We start from the raw sequence: 19,955 nt of genomic DNA, 5'->3' as shown, positions 1-19,955 counted from the left end.
ATTCTGCCACCCTTACATTTACTTAACTTTTGTGTTTTCTTGAGCTTATCTCTCTCCCTTCAAATTTTAATGTAAGCAGCAAGAAGAAGTCAGGGTGGGGGACTTCCCTGGCAGTCCAGTGGTTAAGACTTCGCCTTCCAATTGCAGGGGCTGCAGGTTCAACCCCTGGTTGGGGAGCTAAGATCCAACATGTCTCACGGCCAAACCCCAAAATATAACAACAACAAGAAAAGCCCAGTGGCAATATTGTAAAAAATTCAATTAAGACTTTTAAAATGGTTCACATCAAAGATCTTTATAAAAGAGAAGTCAAGGTGACCTATAACCCTGCCTGGAAATCACGGCTAGACCACCCAGCTTTTGAAGCACACTCTCTGTTTCCCCCATTACTGCAGGAGAGAGTGTTGTTAAACGTTCTGCCTCTGCATAATGGATCCTCTTCTCTCTAGTTGCTGATAACATTTCCCAAATTTTTCTTTAGTCCTTGATAAATAGCTTTCTCAAGGGGCACCCGGTTTCTGCTAACAGCCTCCTTGAGACCCCTTGAACTTTTTACTAACTCTCCCCACCTCAAGGTCCTTCCAGCCTCTGTCCTTCACTGTCCCAAAGCCTCTCTCATATTCTTAGTTGCTTTGTGACAGCAGCCATCCTACTTGTCTCTCATCTTCTGAACCCTGAATTCAGACTCGCTTGTCTATTTCCATCTCCAGCTACCTCCCATCAAGCCTGCTTCTGGTCCCCTTCCAGGCACTGGGTAGACAGTTTTCTTCTACTCCTTCTGAAAGTCTGGGAAATCACTCCAACATACTCCTCCAAAGATCAGCTCCCCAGAGGAGCTGTCTTGGGAAAGAGCTGAAAGGTAGAGTTAGTCAGTTTTTAGTCAATGCTGTCTTTGAAAACAAATGAACAAATACCTTTTCAGGGTATCACATATTTCTTCTGGAGACAAGCACCCAAATTCTGTGGGAAATGTTTTTAATCCTCTGTTTGAAAATGAAATTCAGACAGTAAGATCCAATTCTAACATTTTAGGAGAAAGAAAAAAATGTGGACTTCAGTTTATATTAGACTAATATGGGTTATTTAGTTGCTCAGTTGTGTCCAGCTCTTTCCAACCACATGGACTATAGCCCACCAGGCTCCTCTGTCTGTGGGATTTCCCAGGCAAGAATACTGGAGTGGGTCACCACTTCCTTCTCCAGGGGATCTTCCGTGAATATTCATTGGAAGAACTGTTGCTGAAGCTGAAGCTCCAATACTTTGGCCACCTGATGTGAAGAGCTGACTCGGAAGAGCTTGATGCTGGGAAAGACTGAAGGCAGGAGAAGGGAGAGGCAAAGGACGATATGGTTAGATAGCATCATTGATTCAATGGACATGAATTTGAGCGAACTCTGGGAGATGGCAGAGGACAGAGGAGCCTGGAGGGGTACAGTCCATGGGGTCAAAAAGGGTTGGACACGACTTAGCAACTGAACAACAGCAACAACAATGTGGGTTATTATTCTTTTACTTCTATTTCTAAACATTAGCTTGACAGTGGAAGGAGTGTGTGACCAAGTGGAGAAGGCTGAGGACTCATGCAGAAATGGGCAAAGTTTCCTAATCCCGCAAACCTCAGTTACTCTGCCTCTAAAGTGGAGTTATGACTGCACTTACCTCCTAAAATTGATGCTAAAATTAGAGGAGATACAGAGGATGCTCACTAACCTCCTCTGGACTCGTTAATACTTAAACCATAGAAATGACTCCTCATGGTTCCTCTGAAGCCTCCACTGGTTGTTCATGAAGCTTCTGGAATCAGAAGTCTGTGCCCCCACTCCCTGGGGAGCATGCAGTGCTGGGGAGGAGGTGGGGGAAAGGCCGATCCTCTCTTGCCCTCTAAGGAATTACAATCTCTCCCATACTTAAAAAGATCCCAAATTTAGGATATGGAATGTGGACATCTCCAGGGATCACACTGAATCTGTTCCCAGAGGACTATTTCAGGGAAGAAAGACCCATTTAACTGTATGACTGCCTTAAATCCACCCTTGATGTCATCCTTCTGGGCTTCTCTCCTCCCCAGCCCAAATCTTCCCCATCCTGTTTCCCAGGAGAAGACTTCACTGCCATCTCCGAGGCAAGAGGCTGGAAGCCAGTCCATCCTCTATGAACAGGAGCACGTCCCGGCTGCCGCCATGGCATCAAGCTGGGAAAAGCACGGGCTCAGGAAAAGGAGAGAAAGATGAAGGGGGAAAATGAGATTCGGAGCAGGAATTCTGGGAGAGTAGGCGGGGAACATGGTTAGGAAACACGAGGTCACAGGAAAGTCTTAACCCAGGTGAGAGGGTGGTCTTGGAGAAGACACGAATGAAAGCAGAGAGAGTGAAGAGGAGGAACTTGAAATATACTAGAGAGAAAAGCTCTGGAAGAAGGAAGTCGGAGGAGGAGTTGATTAGACTTGTTGGAATCCCAGGAAATTCCTCTCCCTGCTTTTTCCATACCTTCCTTCAGACAAGTCCACCTTTTTAGATGCTTTGTCTTCTTTGTCCCTTTCTGGGTTAGCTCAATCCCGGTTGTCTTACCCTAGAAGTCAGGCAGCCTCTTAGCCAATGGAAACCTAGCCCAGGTCCCACACCTCTACATCTCACAACCCCAGTGACCTCTTTTAGTTGGATCTTGTCCCCACTCCTACCCCCACTCCAAGCCTCATAGTGGGTCCACCTCCTCCAGGATCAGAAGTGGATCCCCATCCTGAGGATCAGATCTGAACCCCTCATCAAGTGCATCAGGCCTTTTTGTGATCCAGGCCTTGCGAGCTCACAGCCTCCTTGCTCTCCACCCTGTGTTCCATCCTCGCTGGGGAACCCGTCAACCAGAGCCTGCCTGGATCCCTCCCCGTCCTGCCTTGACCCTGCCTCTGGCTCTGTTCTTTCTGTCTGGACGACCTTCGCGTCTTTGAGCACGCGCAGTGTTTCCTCTTCATGTCAGATACTTTTCCCCCTGCTTCCCCAGAGAACTCCTCTCGGTTTTCACGTTTCAGCTCGGAAACCCTCCTCTCCTTGACCCTTGCCTGCTGTTACCACCTCCCACCCCTCCAGGCTGACCCAGGCACAGCCGCTTGCTTCCGTTTTCCTACTTACTGGGCATCAGTTTGTCTTTGATGCTTCAGGACAGAGATGCCGCCTTGTTGGCATCTAGAGTGGCTTTTGGGAGGAGTTCCACATTGAAAGAGTGAGTGAATGGGCAGATGGATGGATGCCTGACGTTCGTCTGGTGGCATAGAAGTGGGTGGGGGAGCAGTGAAGGAAGGGGGTCTGGCAAGGAGGAAAAAATGAGAAAATACCGAGAAGAAAGCGAAATGGTTGGGTAAAAGAAGCACACGTATTTTGGCAGGGGATATTAGACACCAGTTCAATTCCTGAGTCAGGAAGATCCACTAGAGAAGGGATAGGCTACCCACTTCAGTCTTCTTGGGCTTCCCTTGTGACTCCGCTGGTAAAGAATCCGCCCGCAATGCGGGAGACCTGGGTTCGATCCCTGGGTTGGGAAGATCCCCTGGAGAAGGGAAAGGCTACCCGCTCCAGTATTCTTGCCTGGAGAATTTCCTGGACTGTGTAGTCCATGGGGTTACAAAGAATCGGACACGAGTGAGTGACTTTCACTTTCACTTCATTAAATTCCATTTTAGGAGAGAAAAGTCCTACGCCCAGCACCTCAGCTCTTTCTTCTGCATCTGAATGAAGAATGAGGCTAGGAAGGGGCTCCAGACCCTAGAACCAGTATCACTCAGGAATCGACCCCCTCCCCACCCCTCCCATCTCAGGGTTCACTTCCTGGGGCTCAGATGCCTGACTACTTCCTCCCCTGATACTAACTCTGTCCCTGCCCCTCTCCACCGCACTCCCAGCCATCGCCCACTACCGGAGACAAGTCCTTCCAAGCTTCTCTCTTGCTCAGGGTCCTCACCTTCCTCCTCCACTTCCTCCTGCCCTCTCCACCCTATCTTCCTCAGTTCATCATTTTCCCATCTCCTAGGAGCTCCCCAGATGGTGCTGGTGGTAAAGAACCCGCCTGTCAAAGCAGGAGACATAAGAGATGCAGGTTCAGTCCCCAGGTGGGGGAGATTCCCCTGGAGGAGGGCATGGCAACCCACTCCAATATTCTTGCCTGGAGAATCCCATGGACAGAGGAACCTGAGGCGATACAGTTCATGGGATGGCAAAGAGTTGGAAATGACTGAAGCAGCTCACATCATCCATCCTTTGGTCCAAATTCCTCACCAAAGGTGGGGTGCCTCCACTTGTCAGCTTCTAAAGGCCCCGCCAGTCCTGATAAGACAATCAGAACAAAAGACTTCCTTCATGGTCCAGAGGTTAAGACTTTGTTTTCCAATGCAGAGGGTGCAGGTTCGATCCCGAGTCAGGGAGGTAACATCCCACACTCCTCATGACCAAAAAACCAAAACATAACATAGAAGCAATATTGTAACAGACTCAGTAAAGACCTTAAAACCGGTCCATATTTTTTTTTAATCTTAAAAAAAAAGACAATCAGAACATTTATGAACAACCTTTAAACAACAACAACAAAAAACCTCCAAGGCATTCAGTTACCTCTGCTCAAGATTCCACTTTATGCCCCCAACACTGCAAGGCCTGGCCTGGAGCTGAAGATTAATGTCTCCGCATGTCTCGGGTCAATGACTCATGGGGTTTTATCAGTGGAGGCAGAGTGGGAAAGGTAATGGAGAGTCAGTTCAAGGGACACCATCCCCTCCCTCCCCAGCCGCCTCCATCCGATCCTCTCTCCTTTGGTGTAACAGAGCCCCGTGCACCATGGTTTATTTTTAATCTGTTGATTTTGCAATTAACAGAGAGAAGGCGCCTCTTTCGGATGGGCTGGTTCAGGGGTTCAAAGCGGCCAGCTCCCTTGACCCCTTTACCAGCCTCCGACGTCGCGGTGTGGCTGCCCAACTGGGAGAGATTTATACTTATTTTTCTATAATGGAAAACTCATTGCTGGACATCGAGTTACTCACTTAGATTTGTTTTCTTTGGAAGAAGCTGCCGGCGGGCGGGCTGGCGGGCGGGCGGCAGCGCCCCAAGCTGGGTCATTAACATGGCAGCAACAGCAACACAGACCTTTACAGCCGCTGCCTGTAAACCGTGGATAAAGTTCAAGCGTTTATTCTGTCTGAGGCCTCCCAGTGTCTATAAAAGCCCAGCACGATTATATGATCAGTGTCAAGACCCACTTTCCCCCTTTGTGCTCCCGGGCGCTTTCGTTGCCCTGTCCCTCCGTGTTGCCACCGCAGCTGCTCTGGCGCTAATAGCAACCCAAGGCACAGACGATTGGAGTGATCCTTGGGCTTTGTTTTAAACATGGTTTTTGCTTGTGTTAACTACCGCCTGGCTCTCTGACACCCGTGAATGAGGCTATGCGGGGCTGTCAATCAACAGCAATAATAATGCCATCTGGGTTTGAATAATACTAATGAGAAGAAGAAGAAGAGGGATGCTGTGTATTAACATAGCACCTTTGTCCCAGAAGCTCAGAGGGCGTTTGGGAGAATAATTCATTCATGCTCGGAGCACTGCTTGGCAGTAGATATTATGATCCCACCACAGGGGACTGAGACACAGAGAGGGCAAGCGGCTGGCTCTGAGGTCACACAGTAAGTCAGGGGCGGCACAGATCACAGTCACTGCGAGTCCCCCAAAACCTTGGCTCTGCAGGGTCACACAGGTCTGTGCCTCTGTGCCTCTGGTTTGTCACTCGAGTTATAAGAGTTGTAAAACTCAGTTTCTCCATACTCATGGGGGGAGGAAGGAAAGGAAGAAATGAAAAGAATATTCTAGGGTGGAGGAGACCACAAAGATCGTCAGCATCATGGAAGAGCCCATCCAAGTCGGGGACAAGGCAGGGAGAATGACTGGATGCAGGGGTACCAGGCCGAGAGCCAGCTGGGATTTCCAAAGGTGCTGAGCGATGGCAGAAGGATGTTAAAGTGAGATGGATTTTAAAAAGAGAAAGAGAGATCCTCCAAGTGGGTAAAAAAGTGAACTTATCACTGAGCCCCTGAGCTCTCAGAAGGCCAAACATGGGGCGGCAGCCAGCCAGAAGAAAAGATAAAGCTGGAGCCCTGGAGAATTTCCCAGCTCAGTCTAAAGTCCCATTCTGCACTTGGCAGGTTCCACCAGGGTGCTGGGACCCTAATCCTCCCTTCCCAACCCCTTAGTACCCTGGGGGTTCCAAACTTTATTATCACATCAAGTCAGTAGAATCTTTGTTAACTTCTCTGTGCCTCAGTTTCCACCTCTGTGAGTGAGTGGTAATCGCTCAGTCATACCTGACTCTTTGCAACACCTTGGACTGTAGCCTGCCAGGCTCCTCTGTCTGTGGGATTCTCCAGTCACAAATACTGCAGTGGGTTGCCATTTTCTCCTCCAGGGTATCTTCCCCACCCAGGGATCAAACCCATGTCTCCTGTGTCTCTTGCATTGGCAGGCAGACTCTTTACCACGGAGCCACCAGGGAAGGGAGGGCTTGTTAGAAAGAATCTAAAATGACTTTGAATGTCCATCGAAGTTTTACTCTGATTCTTTTCCAGAGGAACTATTGAGAATATGTTAGAGAAATAATGACGTGATCAAAGAGATATCCCAGAAAATCAACCTTGCAAAGCTGTGGAGCATGGGAGAGACCAGGGAGAGACTGAAGTTGAAAGAATCAGTTTGGGAGTAGCTGTCATATTCCAGGGAGGCGTGGAAAGTGCTGAACAAAATGATAAGTGAGGGACCAGTTTTAAAGTCTTCCCAAACCTCTCATCGAATCCTTCCTCTCCGGCTCCCTCTCCGTTGCAGAGCTGGGGCTGATACCTTCTGCCCTAGAAGTGTGTTATTTATGTTCTCATCTGTCCTTAGCTTTTGTCCCTGACCCAATTTAGAGATGCTTTATCACCAGGACTGCCTCTGCGGCTCTCAAGCTTCCAAGGCAAGCACTCCCGGCAAGAAACAAACAGATTTAAAATCCCTCCCCAGACCATCCAGGCAGAAAGTCCCTGTTTCATGTCTCTCCTGGAAAGAAAGAATTCTCCCTCTTCTCCATCTCTTGCCCCAAGGGAGGATTTGACCTTGCGAGAACTTGGGCTCCCGTCTTCTTTCCCTCCAGGCTCTGAGCTCCTCAAAGACAAAGCCCAACCTCTGTCCTGCGTTTGAATCCCTTTTCAGTCTAGCGGCTGCCACCCTGTCAGTGCTGGAGAAATCGGACTTGAAAGTAATTCAGGACACATTTTATTATGGGGATCTAAAATTCTTGTATTCAAGTAGGGAATGCCCATCCTAGGTTGATATCTTTGTGAAAGCAGCTGGTTCATGAGATTTCTCCTATAGACAGAATTTGTTAGATCCTCCCAAGGAGGCAGCGTTTGTAAGGTAGGCCTTCAGGAATAAGAAATCACCTGGATGATGGAATAGCCTTCACAAAAATATATGACTTCTGGGTTTCCCTGGTGGCTTGGTGATAAAGAATCTGCCTGCCGATGCAGGAAACAAGAGTTCGATCCCTGATCCGTGAAGACCCCGCAGGCCTCGGAGCAACTAAGTCCTTGCCCCACAACTACTGATCCTGGGCTCCAGAGCACATGCTCTGCAGCAAGAGAAGCCACTGCAAATGAGAAGCCCGAGCACCCCTGCTCACTGAACCTAGAGAAAAGCTCATGCAGCAATGAAGACCCAGCACAGCCAAAAGTAAATAAAACTATCTAAAACTATGGCTTCTCTGTTCTCTCCTACGTTCTCCCTCCTCCCTCTGCCCTTCCTTGCTTCATCCCTTCCAGCATCACATGATGACCAAGTGTGAGATTCTTGCACAAGGCATTCTGGACATTGGTGCCTGCCCTTAAGAAGTTTGAAATCCAACAAAAGATAGACAACCACTCCTCCTTTTACTGTATAAGCCGAATTTAACTGCAGATTAAACTAAGGTACAAACCACACAGTGCGGTCTGTGGAGGAAGGAGAAACAGGATTGTGGTACTGGAGCTAGAAGGGACCACTGGGGAGTCAGCCTGGCTGAAGGACTGGGTGCACACAGAAGAGCTGGAGGTGCAGCCCGTGGGGGTGGGGCTCAAGAAGCCAGACCCTCAGAGATAACGTAGCAGAATAGCTGCAGGGAGATGCAGAAAGACAGCCATGGACCTGAATGAGTCCGGTGGCTCAGATGGAAAAGAATCTGCCTCCAGTGCAGGAAACCTGGGTTTGATCCTTGGGTCAGGAAAATCCTCTGGAGTAGGAAATGGCTACCCTCTCCAATATTCTTGCCTGGAGAATTCCACGAGCAGAGGCGCCTGGCGGGCTACCGTCCTTGGGGTCGTAAAGAGTTGGACACAACTCAGTGACTGATACACTACTACATGAACTAAATGAGCTGCAGCGAGGACTTCCGGTCCTACTCACAGGCAAGGAGAGTGAGTGAAGCTTTAGGAACAGTGACACGGACCCAGATCCGATGGTGGTGGCCCAGGCGGTCAGCCGGCCTTGGCCCAATGTCCTGAGGCTACGATGCTTTCTGCACTTTTCCCTGCAGTCGAAGGACGCGTTGGGCACTCCTCTCGGAGGACAAGGCCCCAGGATTCATCTGGCCTGGGGCTGGATCTGTCTGTCCTTGGAGTGTTTTTCTAGAGAACCCTCCCTCCCTTCCCACTCCTTACCCAGGGGACGGTCTTGACCTTCAGCCGAGACAGAGCTCCAAGGTCTCTGAAGCTCTGTGGTCCCTCTAGCGGACGGCCCACCACGAGGGGCAGAGGGCCCCAGGGCGCCTGCCCCCTTCTCTGGCTGCCCAGTCCTCACCGCATCACGGATTTTCCTGGAGGGAAATGGAGGAGTCCACACGCTCTTGGCTTGAAGAGATTCCACGCTGTCTGCACAAACAGAGCCTGGAGCCTCCGGGAGCGCCTTGCTCTCACCTCACCCCCAGAAAGCCTCCCTTCCCGGCCCCTGCAGACAGGCCGTGAATTGTGACTCTGACCGCCACACACTAATGTACTGTGGGGCTGAGGCTTGGGGTTTCTGCCTTGAAAAAAATAAATCCCTGCCTCTCCTCTCTGCAGCGGTCATGTGCGTCTCTGAGGATCTCGGCTCCCCAGGCGGCCCTGAGCGGCACAGACCAGGGGGCTCTCAGGAGGGACCGGCCTCATCAGGCATCAGGTGTCACCATGTGGTCTGCAGACAGGGCGAGCCGACTTCCAGCAGCTCCACACACAGGAGGAACCATCCACCACGCACGGACACCTTGCCACACTCTGGCCCCCCTGCCCACAGCGCCCCTTCTTTCCTGCTCTGCTTGGGGAGCTCCTGTTCATTGTTCAATGCTTAGCTCTAAGGACACTTGTATTAGGAAGATGTCCTTGGCTCCCATTTAGAGAGACACTGGCTTATCCCTTCTCTGGGCTCTTTAGCGGTGCCTCACTGACAGTGCAGAGGGGGCAGATTTAGGGTTGCCTGTTTGGTTATCAACGCTTCCCAGGCGGAGCAGTGGTAAAGAATCTGCTTGCCAAGGCCGGAGACCCAAGAGACTCAAGTTCTATCCCTGGGTCAGGAAGATCCCCTGGAGTAGGAAATAGCAATCCACTCCAGGATTCCTGCCTGGAAAATTCCATGGACAGAGGAGCCCGTGGGGCTACGGTCTCTGGGGTCGCAAAGAGTCGGACACGATTGAGTGGCTGAGCATATTTAGGTATTCCTTTCCCATCTAGACTATGAGCTGTCGAGGACAGCCCTCAGGAGACAGCTGCACAGGCGGTGCACTGCTCAGCCCTCTGGGAGGCCATTCACATTGCATTCTAAATATATCCCGCACAATTCTAAGCAGCAACTTTGGGGGTCATTGGATCTTATTGGTAATAGGGACTGGCACATAACCAAGTTTGTTTATTCAACCTCATATCGGGCCACTGCTTAGATTTTTACTCCTCCTGCTCTGGTCCCATAAAAGAGGGAAGAAACATGAGTTGGCCCAACTCCCTTGCAGTGAGAAGATGCCAGTTCCCCTTAGAGACAGTATATTAGTTATAGATCTAGGAAGAAACTCAAGGTCCCAGTAAGCCCTCGAATAGCTGATGGCTGGCCCAAGGATGTCAAAGGGGTTTCAGCTCATGGACCAAATCAGATTCAGAGAGAGTGACTCCCAAAGGGTGAACCTGGGAAGTCCTCTGTGGCAGTGTCGGAGGTCAGTGGGAAAGAAGCCCCACTGGATTTGTGAAGTCTGGCCCTGGAGCGGGGCTGGGAAATGGAGGCTGGTGAGCCCTGTGACTGCCGCTCCTGCAGTCTAGTCCAGAAATAGCGGCAGGGAGCCATCAGACTACATAGTACGTGTCCCTGGCCTGTCTTGTACCGATGTTCTCAGGGTCCTGTGACTGGTACATGAACTTTCGTCCTGGTGCCTCAGTTTCCCACCTACGGAATGAGAGATCTTTCTCTCAGGGTTTTGGAAAGATGAAGTAGAGGGTCGAAGGGGGCTTCTAATTTCCCCACGCCTCTCCAGGAAAAGAAATGGACTCTTTGGGAGACGGACAGACCCAGAACCCCTTTGAGCTCATCAAACAATATAGGATTCGGGCCCCAGCTTCACACTGATGCCCGCTGTTTTGTCTGCCACTCCGCCCACTCCTACATCCTGAGATTAGGAGAAAGTAAAGATGGGAGGAAAGGCAGTTACAATAATACCAACAATGCTTCTGACCACTTGACATGCCGTAGATGGGCATCGAGGGGTAGGGGTGCCCAAGGGCCGTGGGGCCGTGATCAGGACCTCAGGCTCTGGGGCCCTCTCATCTGGGCTCAGTTCTGGGTCCTGATACTCCTCAGCCGTGTGACACCAGGCAGACTGCTCTGCCTGACTCTCCAGTGTCCTTGTCTACAAAAGGGGCTGACAGAGTCGTGAGGATCAAGTGAGTTAACACAGACATAGTGAACGGGCTCGAGGTCACAGGAGGGGAAGGAGAGGGTGGGGCAAAGTGAAAGAGCAGCACTGACATATGGACACTGCTATGCGTAAAATAAATCGCTAGCGGGAAGCTGCTGCAGAGCGCAGGGCACTCAGCTCAGTGCTCTGGGGTGGCCTAGAGGCGCGGGATGGGAACGGCCGGGCAGGGTGGGGGGGGGGGTCCAAGAGGGCGGGGAGATATATATATGTATAGCTGATCCACTTCGTTGTACAGCAGAAACCAATACAACATTATAAAGCAACAATACCCCTATATATATATATATATATATATATATATATATATATATACACACAAATGTGTGATACTTAAATCAGAGCCTGAGTCAGGGCAAGTTTCCAGGGTTACTGTTGTTTGGCAGTTACTGTAGCCACATAACCTGCTTCTCTGGTGACTCAGAGGTTAAAACCTCTGCCTGCAATGCGGGAGACCCAGGTTCAATCCCTGGGTTGGGAAGATCCTCTGGAGAAGGAAATGGCCCCACTCCAGTACTCTTGCTTGGAAAATCCCATGGACAGAGGAGCGTGGTAGGCTACAGTCCATAGCGTCACAAAGAGTCGGACATGACTGAAAGACTTCCATATAATGCTGCTTTCCCAGCCCAAGGAGGAAGAGGCCACAGAAGCGCTTGAGAATGGACCAGGGGGTCACTCAGTAAACCAGCATGACCCCCTCCCCACCCCACCTTGTAATCATTCTATTTTTCATGGCCTCAGCTCACACTGTCCTCACGTCCCACATTACCCCTTTTCTCAGGCGGTCTGTGCATGAATGAACGACCAAAGGCCCCCAGCCTGCTCAGCTCTCTGCAGGGAACCTCCACGCACCCGTCAGGCTCAGACACTCTGTCTTGGGTACCAACACTTAATAAAAGACCACGAGGGCCGATGCTATGAAGTGCTGGACTGCTTCTGTGCATGTTTGTTTACTTATTACTCTTCTATCAGATGCTAAGTTGACTACGGCAACAAGATCTTGGAGGAAACAAGAGGGAAGCTTGCTCAGCCCTGGTGCAATTCCTGTGGACCAGCATCCAATGTGGAGCCCTGGGCATCCGCGTGTAGAATGCCCCTCCCGCCCCTGTCTACCTGGCAATCCGTCCCCCTCCTTTCAAGCCCAGCACAACAATGACCTCTTTCGTGAAGCCTTCTTGATCATCCCCCAACCTCCCAGCAGTCTTGGGAACTTTCTTATGAATTCTTTTAGCCTTTAATTTATAAGAGACTTTCTAATGATATGCTTTAATTGCTAATTACATCCTGAGCACCCTGCAAGCACGAAAATCCTCATTTACTCTGATAGCCAGAGCCTGATGTGGGTCTGCCTCACAGGAGGAGCTGACCATGTCTGCAGTGACACCTCTCTCCCCACAGTACCTCTTTGGATTTTCTAAGCTGAAGAGTTGGTTTCAGGTATGAATCCCAGGCTGCCAGACAGATTCAAAGCAAATATGAGGGAAGATGTGTTGACAAGTATAGACCTAGAACTTCAGAAAAACTTGCCAGAAATTGGCCTCTACAAATGAAGGAGATGATTCGGTCATGATCACCTTTGGCAGTGGGGATGGACTGGCTGGTTCTCCACTGGCCTTCAGCTCCAGGAGTCTTTAAGCCAACTCCTGGGCTTACGTGGGTGCCTGTGGGCACCCATGGGTGACAGATTCACCCACCTCTGCCTCTCAGTCGCCGTGGCACGCTGTGTTGGGTGTCCAGACCTGCCTTTCTGCCCAAGTTACAGCCTTCTTTGCAGCCAGGATAAGTACCCCCTTCCCTGCAAAGCTGCTTCTGACCCACCCTGTCCAAAGGGAACTCTTCTTTCTCTGGCCTCTGGACAGTGTGACATTGACCAGGCTTCTCCCTGGTTCGGGAATGTCACAGGGGAAATTCCTTTGAGAGAAAACGTTATTTCTCTTGGGGTCCTGGTTTGCTGCTCAGTGCTGAGCAGAGTTTGGGATCCTGGTGTGTGTGTGTACGTGTGTGTGTGCACGCGCACATGGGTGTATGTGTGGGTGTGGGTGTGCATGGGTGTGTGTGTACATGGCTGTGTGTGTGTGTTGGCGTGGCAACATAATATGTATAATCCGATTCAGAGACCCTGGTGTTACATCTGGAATAAAACGAGCTCATTTCTGACATCTCGGAGAGCAAAAGCTCAAGGTCTCTGCCCCACTGAGGTCTCAAAGAAACAAAGCGGCCCCCCGAACAGGGTGGGGAGCCGACATTCCTTTCCTGCCTGCCGGCGCGCCCTCCCCTGCCCACTGCCCCGCATACAGAATGGAAACTTTCAGGGGAAAAGAATTCTGCACAGCTGTGTGAGAGACCACACAGATTCCCTACATCTGCCAGCGGCCGGCCGGTGAGCTCATTTCCCCGGGGGGCTGCCGTCTGAGCCTGTGGGGTCCTCTCCAGTCCACCTCGGGAGGGGCTGCGGAGGAAAGAGGAAGTGGCCCCAGGTGGGGCGAGACCTTTCTCACGTCAGAACGCTCATGGGAGACGTGTGAGGGAGCCCACAGAGGGCTGCCGCGACCGAGAGGGCTGGCTCTCCAGAAGTCCCTTTGTCCATTCAGGTTGAAAGGAGGTATTATCAAACGCACAATGGATTTTAGAAAGATCTTCACTCCCACCAAGTCCTCCTGTTCTCTCCCCAAAGTCAAAGTCAAGAAGCGATGGCTGGTTAGAAAATCCCCCATAGAGGGATACAGTCCTGGGCCACGAAGGCTTTCCAGCACTGAAAGTAATGTTTTCATGTGTTCGTGCCCTGTCACCCATATGGAGACTTCACCCCTTCACTTGTGGTCCCTGATCCCCCAGTGGCTGTCTGGGAGAGGCAGGCAGGTAGCACTGACATCCACCCTGGTACCCGAATAGGTACTGATGCAGGCACTGACGTGGGCAGAACATCCACCCTGACTTTCTCAAGTGGAAGGTGAGGCTTACGGAGGCTTCCTGGGATTGCCCAACTTCACACACCAGAACAGAGGCTCTTGCATTTGGCTCGTAAACCCGTGTGCTTTTCCTTTCGCTAAACTGTGACATGGTGTCTTACAAAATAGCAGCTTGTTTGTAAGCAGATTTTTTCTTCTCCTCCCACTTCTCGGGGCCCCTCGTTTCCAAAATCTGATGAAGCTCTGGGATTCTTGTGGGTAGGACACAATCTCTCCCCAAGTTGAGTTTGGGGTCCACATCTTGGCAGAGCAGCAGAGGAGGGGGTTCAGACATACTCTCCAACTCCTTTGGAAAGTCATCCTCTGGCTATGTGGCTGTGGTCCCAGAGTGTGGAGGACCGGAATGTAGGAGATCATGGTGTCCAGGCAACCTGGCATCTCAGGTCAAGCTGTTGGGCAACACCTAACCAGGGCCCGGGTGTTTCCACCTGTAAAGTAAGGGGGCGGGGCCAGTGGTCTCCATGGACACGCCCAGCTCCCTGGCTTCCAGTGTTCCATGACTGGACAGGGGACTGGGATGGAGAGAGTTTCCCTGAAGGGAGCCTATGCCTCCGAGACCCTTCCCTCTGCTCTCGTTCTGCTGTCGGCCTGGAGCTGGCCTGGCCCTGCCTGGCTTGGGGACCCCTTTGTACAGCATCAGCTGAAGGCTGGGTGAGGGCGGGCTGGGGCCAGCAGGGGGGAGACCCACTGGGGTATTTTTTTTCAGATGCATATGTCCCCTCTCAGGCAGCCCTTTCAGCGCTCGGGACAATGTGCTCTTTTTGTCCCCAGCTCTTTCAGCCGCCTGCTCATTCTCTTTGCATCTGCTGCCACACAGGACATCCCGGCTGGCAGGCGACCATGGGACACATTGTGCTCCCTTAATGAAGCATGGGACTGGGGATATGGGGGTGGCTGGGGGCCTGCGGGGGCTAGGGGTGAGCTAGGGGCACCCCATCTTTCCACTGCAAGCTCCTGCCGAGGGGAGGGACCCTTGGCTGACCCCTCTTTTATCTTTCACTGCCACATGGATGTGACTAACTCCATGTCAGAGGCTTTGGGGATGGAATGCCTGTGGCAGGAGTGAGCTGGAAGATGGAGGGGCTGGCTTTCCCCCGAGGAAACCGAGGCACAGCTGGGCAGGTGGGAGGGAGGTCCTGGGAGAAGGGCAGTCTGCCAGGAGCACTTGACCTTCATCCTCCTCACAGCGGGATTCCCTGCCCCATTCAACATGTGAGCAGGTAAGGCAAGAACCCAGGCTCCCCACTTCTCATGCTTGAAAAACTTGCGGTACCCATCACCCACTTCGGTTTCTAAAGAGTAAATTTTGGAGCCAGGAGGGTCTTGGAGGGATCTCTTGGTCCCCTCAGGCCCCCATGTGTTCGCGTTGGAGGTCTTCTCCATCCAGGTAAAGAAAAAAAAGAGGGATGGCTAGGGAATTTGCAGGAGGTGGCCAAGGGCGGTACAGTGCACAGAACTAGCGGCCAGCTGGGTGAGATGGGAAGGTTACACATGGGTCTTTACCTCACCCCAAACGTTTCTTAAGCATGCCTTGTCACCATGCTACCCCAGCGTGGTCCAACAGCAAAGAAGGATGAAATGGGTGGAGTTCCGAGGAGGAGAGGTTTTTCCTCCCTGCATGGCTTGTAGCCACACATCTGTAATCTCTACGCCAGGAGGTGATGCTACCAAAGCTGAAGGCTGTCTGCATGGGAGGGCGTGGTCAGGCACCTCCTTGGCTCCCATCTGGTGCCAGCACTGAAGGCAGCCCCATGTTTCCAGATAGGGCTGCCCTGGGTCCCCTGTGGCTCTCGGGGCCCACAGGAGTCCTTCTTCCTCACTTCAGGCCCCTTTCCTACTTGCTAGAGTCACCTTGTGGATATCCGTCTTCACTACGACGTTCCGGCCCATGCAGATGGCTTTCGGACAGTTCCTGCAACTTCGGAATCGGTCTTTCTGGTCTCCTTCCCCACCCCCCGACCCAGTCCACCCCTCACTCCTCCTGGCCTGCTTCCCCGCCCACCACCCCAAAGAAAAAAGCCTGGGCCTTGTCCAACAAGGCCCCCTGTCCCCTTTAACAAGCGGAGTGTGCTGGCATTGCGATTGGTGGTCTTCTCCCTGAAGGTGGTTAATTGGTACAGAATGTAGACTTCAGTTGTCTTGCCAGGCCCGATGAAAACGCAGCTGGCAGGTAGCCGAGACGGAGGAATTTGTCATAGGTTAGATCAGCCCCAGCTCTAAGAACCGAATGTACGGCTTATGCAAATAGTTTTGCTTAGCATGGATCCTGTGTTCCTCTCCCCCCTCAGTCCCCCCCACAACCATTTTTTCCCCTGAAGAGTGGAGAGGGAAGCAGCGGTGGGGGGCCGAGGGTGAGGGGGGTGTGGACAGAGGAAGGAGGCAGAGAGAGCACTAGCTTGCCAGATCTCACTCTCCATCAGAAAGGAGCAAATTGCTTTCCCTAAAAAAAAGAAAAGGGCAGGGGAAAAAGAAGAAAAAACACTCATCCTTTGGGCTAATGTACCGAGCATTTGAAAGCTGAATGGCTCAGTAAGAAAGGCCAGCCATGAGTGTATTTGGAGAGACTGTTATCTCCATCAAAACCCATTCGTACTCTCTGGGAGGCCTGTGGAGCACCTGGGTGGAGACTTGGAACACGGGCATCTCTTCTTCCCTTTGCCTTGATGGTGTCACCTCCCCAACCCTGCCTCGGTGTCCGACCATGGCAGATGCTGACCCCAGCCTCTGGGTCACCCACAGGTCCCAGCAGAGAGACGGCTGCAGCAGCTACTATCAGCATGTGTATCCGGCAGACAAGCCGGTTCCAAGCTGTGTGATTCAGGATACATCGCTTAACCTCTCTGAGCGACAGTCGCCTCATCTGTAAAAACAGGGGTAGAATGGTTTCCTCAGATGGAAGAACTATACCTGGCACATAGTAAGGGTGCAATGACTACTTACGAAGAATGAATAAAGCAAGATAACAAGAGAAGGTAATGAATATGCTTGCTGCCTGGTGAGTCGTAAGTAGCCAAATGTTGGCTGAGTCTTGCCTGCTCCTAAGGATGGTGAAAAGACCAAAAACTAATCAAGAGAAAAGGTGAATTTCAAGGCGTCAAGTTGGTTCAATCCTGGTTGTACTGAAGATGGAGGGTGGGTGTGGGATTGGGAAAGAAAATCTTGAAGTCCATCGAGGACAGGGTTCCTCAACCTCAACTGCTGACATCTGTGACTTGGTGATTCTTTGTTGGTGGGGGTGGGGGGCTGTCCTGCACCACCTGGGATGGTTAGTGTCCTCTACCAACTAGATACCTATAGCAGCTTCCCCAGTTACGATAGCCAAAAAGGTCTCTCCTCCAAGCCAACTCTAGGGCACTGTTGGTGGGGGCATAAAGTGGTGTAACTGCTATTGAAAATAGTATGGAGATTGCTCAAAAAATTAAAAATAGAACTAGCAGACAATCCGGTGACCCCACTTCTGGATTTACAGCCAAATGAATTGAAAGCAGAGTCTTGAAGAAGTATCTGCACTCTCGTGTTCACTGCAGCACTATTCAGAGCAAGAGGAAGAAACAGCTTCAGGATCCATCAATAGACGGATAAACAAAGACAATGTGGTCTATACACACAATGTAATCGCCTCAGCAAAGAGAGACTGCTATCATATGCTGCAACATGAATGAACATGAATTAGACATTCGTGCTCAGTAGCTCAGAGGTGACCAACTCTTTGTGACCCCATGGCCTGTAGCCCACCAGGCTCCTCTGTTCTTGGGGTTTTCCAGGGACGAATACTGGAGTGGGGTGCCATTTCCTCCTCCAAGGGATCATCCCAACCCGGGGATCACACCCACACCTCCTGGATCTCCTGCCTTGGCAGGCAGATTCTCTATCCCTGGGCCACCTGGGAAGCCGATTGTTAACAAGGTGTGTATGCGTGTGTGCATACTAAGTTGCTTCTTTGTGATCCTGTGGACTATAACCCGCCAGACTCCTCTGTCCATGGGACTCTCCAGGGAAGAATACTGGAGTGGGTGGCCATGCCCTCCTCCAGGGGACCACAATACTGCTATCTAAACCTCAGACTTGACAGAGATTTCCCCAACTGCCCCAGTAATGTCCTTTATTGTGAAAGAAAACACAGAAGGAAAACACATTTCATTCCTTTATCACATCTCTAATTTAGTCTCCCTTAATCTGGACCAGTTCCTAAGTCTCTCTGTGTTTTCATGCTGTGGACAATTTTGAAGAGTAGAGCTCAATTTGTTTGTAGACTGTCCTTCAAGCTGGGTTTGTCTGGTGATTAGATTACACGTACTTGGCAGGAACTCCACAGAAGTGAAGTTGTGTTCTCTTAAATATATTATTTTAGAGGCATATAAAATCAACTTGTCCCATTACTGCTGATGTTAATTTTGACCACTCTTTTAAGATGATCTCTTCCAGGCTTCTCCACTGCAAAATGACTATTTTGCTCCTTGTAATCGGTAAGAGTCTTATGGGTAGACATAGAGAGTATATAAAATTTGAATACTCCTCAAACCTTCCCCCGGAGAAGGCAATGGCATCCCACTCCAGTATTCTTGCCTGGAAACTCCCATGGACAGAGGAGCCTGGTAGGCTGCAGTCCATGGGGTCGCTGAGTCAGACTCGACTGAGCGACTTCACTTTCACTTTTCACTTTCATGCATTGGAGAAGGAAATGGCAACCCACTCCAGTATTCTTGCCTGGAGAATCCCAGGGATGGCGGAACCCAATGGGCTGCCGTCTGTGGGGTCGCACAGAGTCAGACACGACTGAAGCGACTTAGCAGCAGCAGCAGTAGCAGCAAACCTTCCCCCACTGGTTTGAGCATCCATTGATGTTTCTTGCCTAAGTCAATTATTACATTGGTGCCAAGTGATGGTTTTCTAATTTCATCATTTCTTCCACGTTTATCAGTTGACTTTCCATGCTAAGGGCTTCCCTGGTAACTCAGCTGGTAAAGAATCTCTGTAATGCAGGAGATCCTGCTTTGATTCCTGGGTTGGGAAGATCCCTTGGAGAAGGAGAAGGCTACCCACTAATACCCAGAATACCCACAGTATTCTGGCCTGGAGAATTCCATGAACTGTCTATGGGGTTGCAAAGAGTCGGGCATGACTGAGCGACTTTCACTTTCATTTTCCATGCTAACGAAGAGCTTTTCTCTCTTTATTCCTCTCCTTCCTTCCTTTCTCCTTCCACTCCATAAGCATGGGTTCTTTGTTTACCTTTTAAAAATTAATTGTTTGGGGAGTACAGTTGTTTTACAATGCTGTGTTAGTTTCTGTTGTACAGCAAGATTCATGGGTTCTTCTTTATATCTTTAGCAGTATTATTCATTTTGATGTTCAAGTTGTTCTAGATTCTGTAAGACCTTCTTTAATATTCTATGAGAAAAGAAGGCTGAGCGTTACATACTTGTGTACATTCGGTTATTTTTAAGGGGGGACGTTTAAACTGTAAATCACATGTTGAACCATGGCCTAAAACTCACCAAGGAAAGAGATGTCATGGTTGAGTACCCAAGCCTTGAAAAAAAAAGGACTGAGTGCTTTGAACCTAAGTGTTTGTGTGGGGCTGGGGAAGAACAGCTATGGGAAGGCAGCCCTTAAGGACCAATGAGTCCGTGAACTGTGGAAACCTCTCTGATATGACGGGAGGTTTGAGTTTCCTGTTTCACTCAGGTCATAGCTGAAGGTTATTTATTTAACCTTTTCCAGGAGCTGAGTCTGATCGCCCGTGCAACCCTTCCACTCTCGTGTTTATTCTGATTCATATCCAGTTGACTTCATTTCCCCCCGCTTCTCCCTCCACACCTGCCCCCAACCACCAGGAAACGGAGCCTCTGGCTATCACCGTGATGCTGAATGAATTATTTGGAAATAGTTTCTTCAAGCATGTGGAATGGCATTTGCAACTTCTGGAGTAGGTTCATGTGGAAAATACAAGTGAAAATTTACTAGGTAGGAGAGCCCGAAGGTAACCCACCAAACGGGTCCCCAACCTCTGGGATCTTA

General features: G+C 50.6%; 1 long non-coding RNA gene across 1 annotated transcript; it reads right to left on the bottom strand.

Moving 5' to 3' along the window:
- Positions 1 to 958: 958 nt before the first annotated feature.
- Positions 959 to 5,079, bottom strand: LOC132659520 (uncharacterized). Its single transcript, XR_009600058.1, has 3 exons — positions 3,126 to 5,079; positions 2,487 to 2,568; positions 959 to 1,312 (listed from the first exon to the last, which is right to left on the bottom strand). It is a non-coding gene; the product is annotated as an uncharacterized LOC132659520 (long non-coding RNA).
- Between the last annotated feature and the right edge of the window lie 14,876 nt (positions 5,080 to 19,955).

This window comes from Ovis aries, chromosome 3 (genome assembly GCF_016772045.2).
Source record: "Ovis aries strain OAR_USU_Benz2616 breed Rambouillet chromosome 3, ARS-UI_Ramb_v3.0, whole genome shotgun sequence".
NCBI classification, from domain to species: domain Eukaryota; kingdom Metazoa; phylum Chordata; class Mammalia; order Artiodactyla; family Bovidae; genus Ovis; species Ovis aries.
Note: the sequence above shows the minus strand (reverse complement) of the source record. Positions and strands in the feature narration are given on the sequence as shown.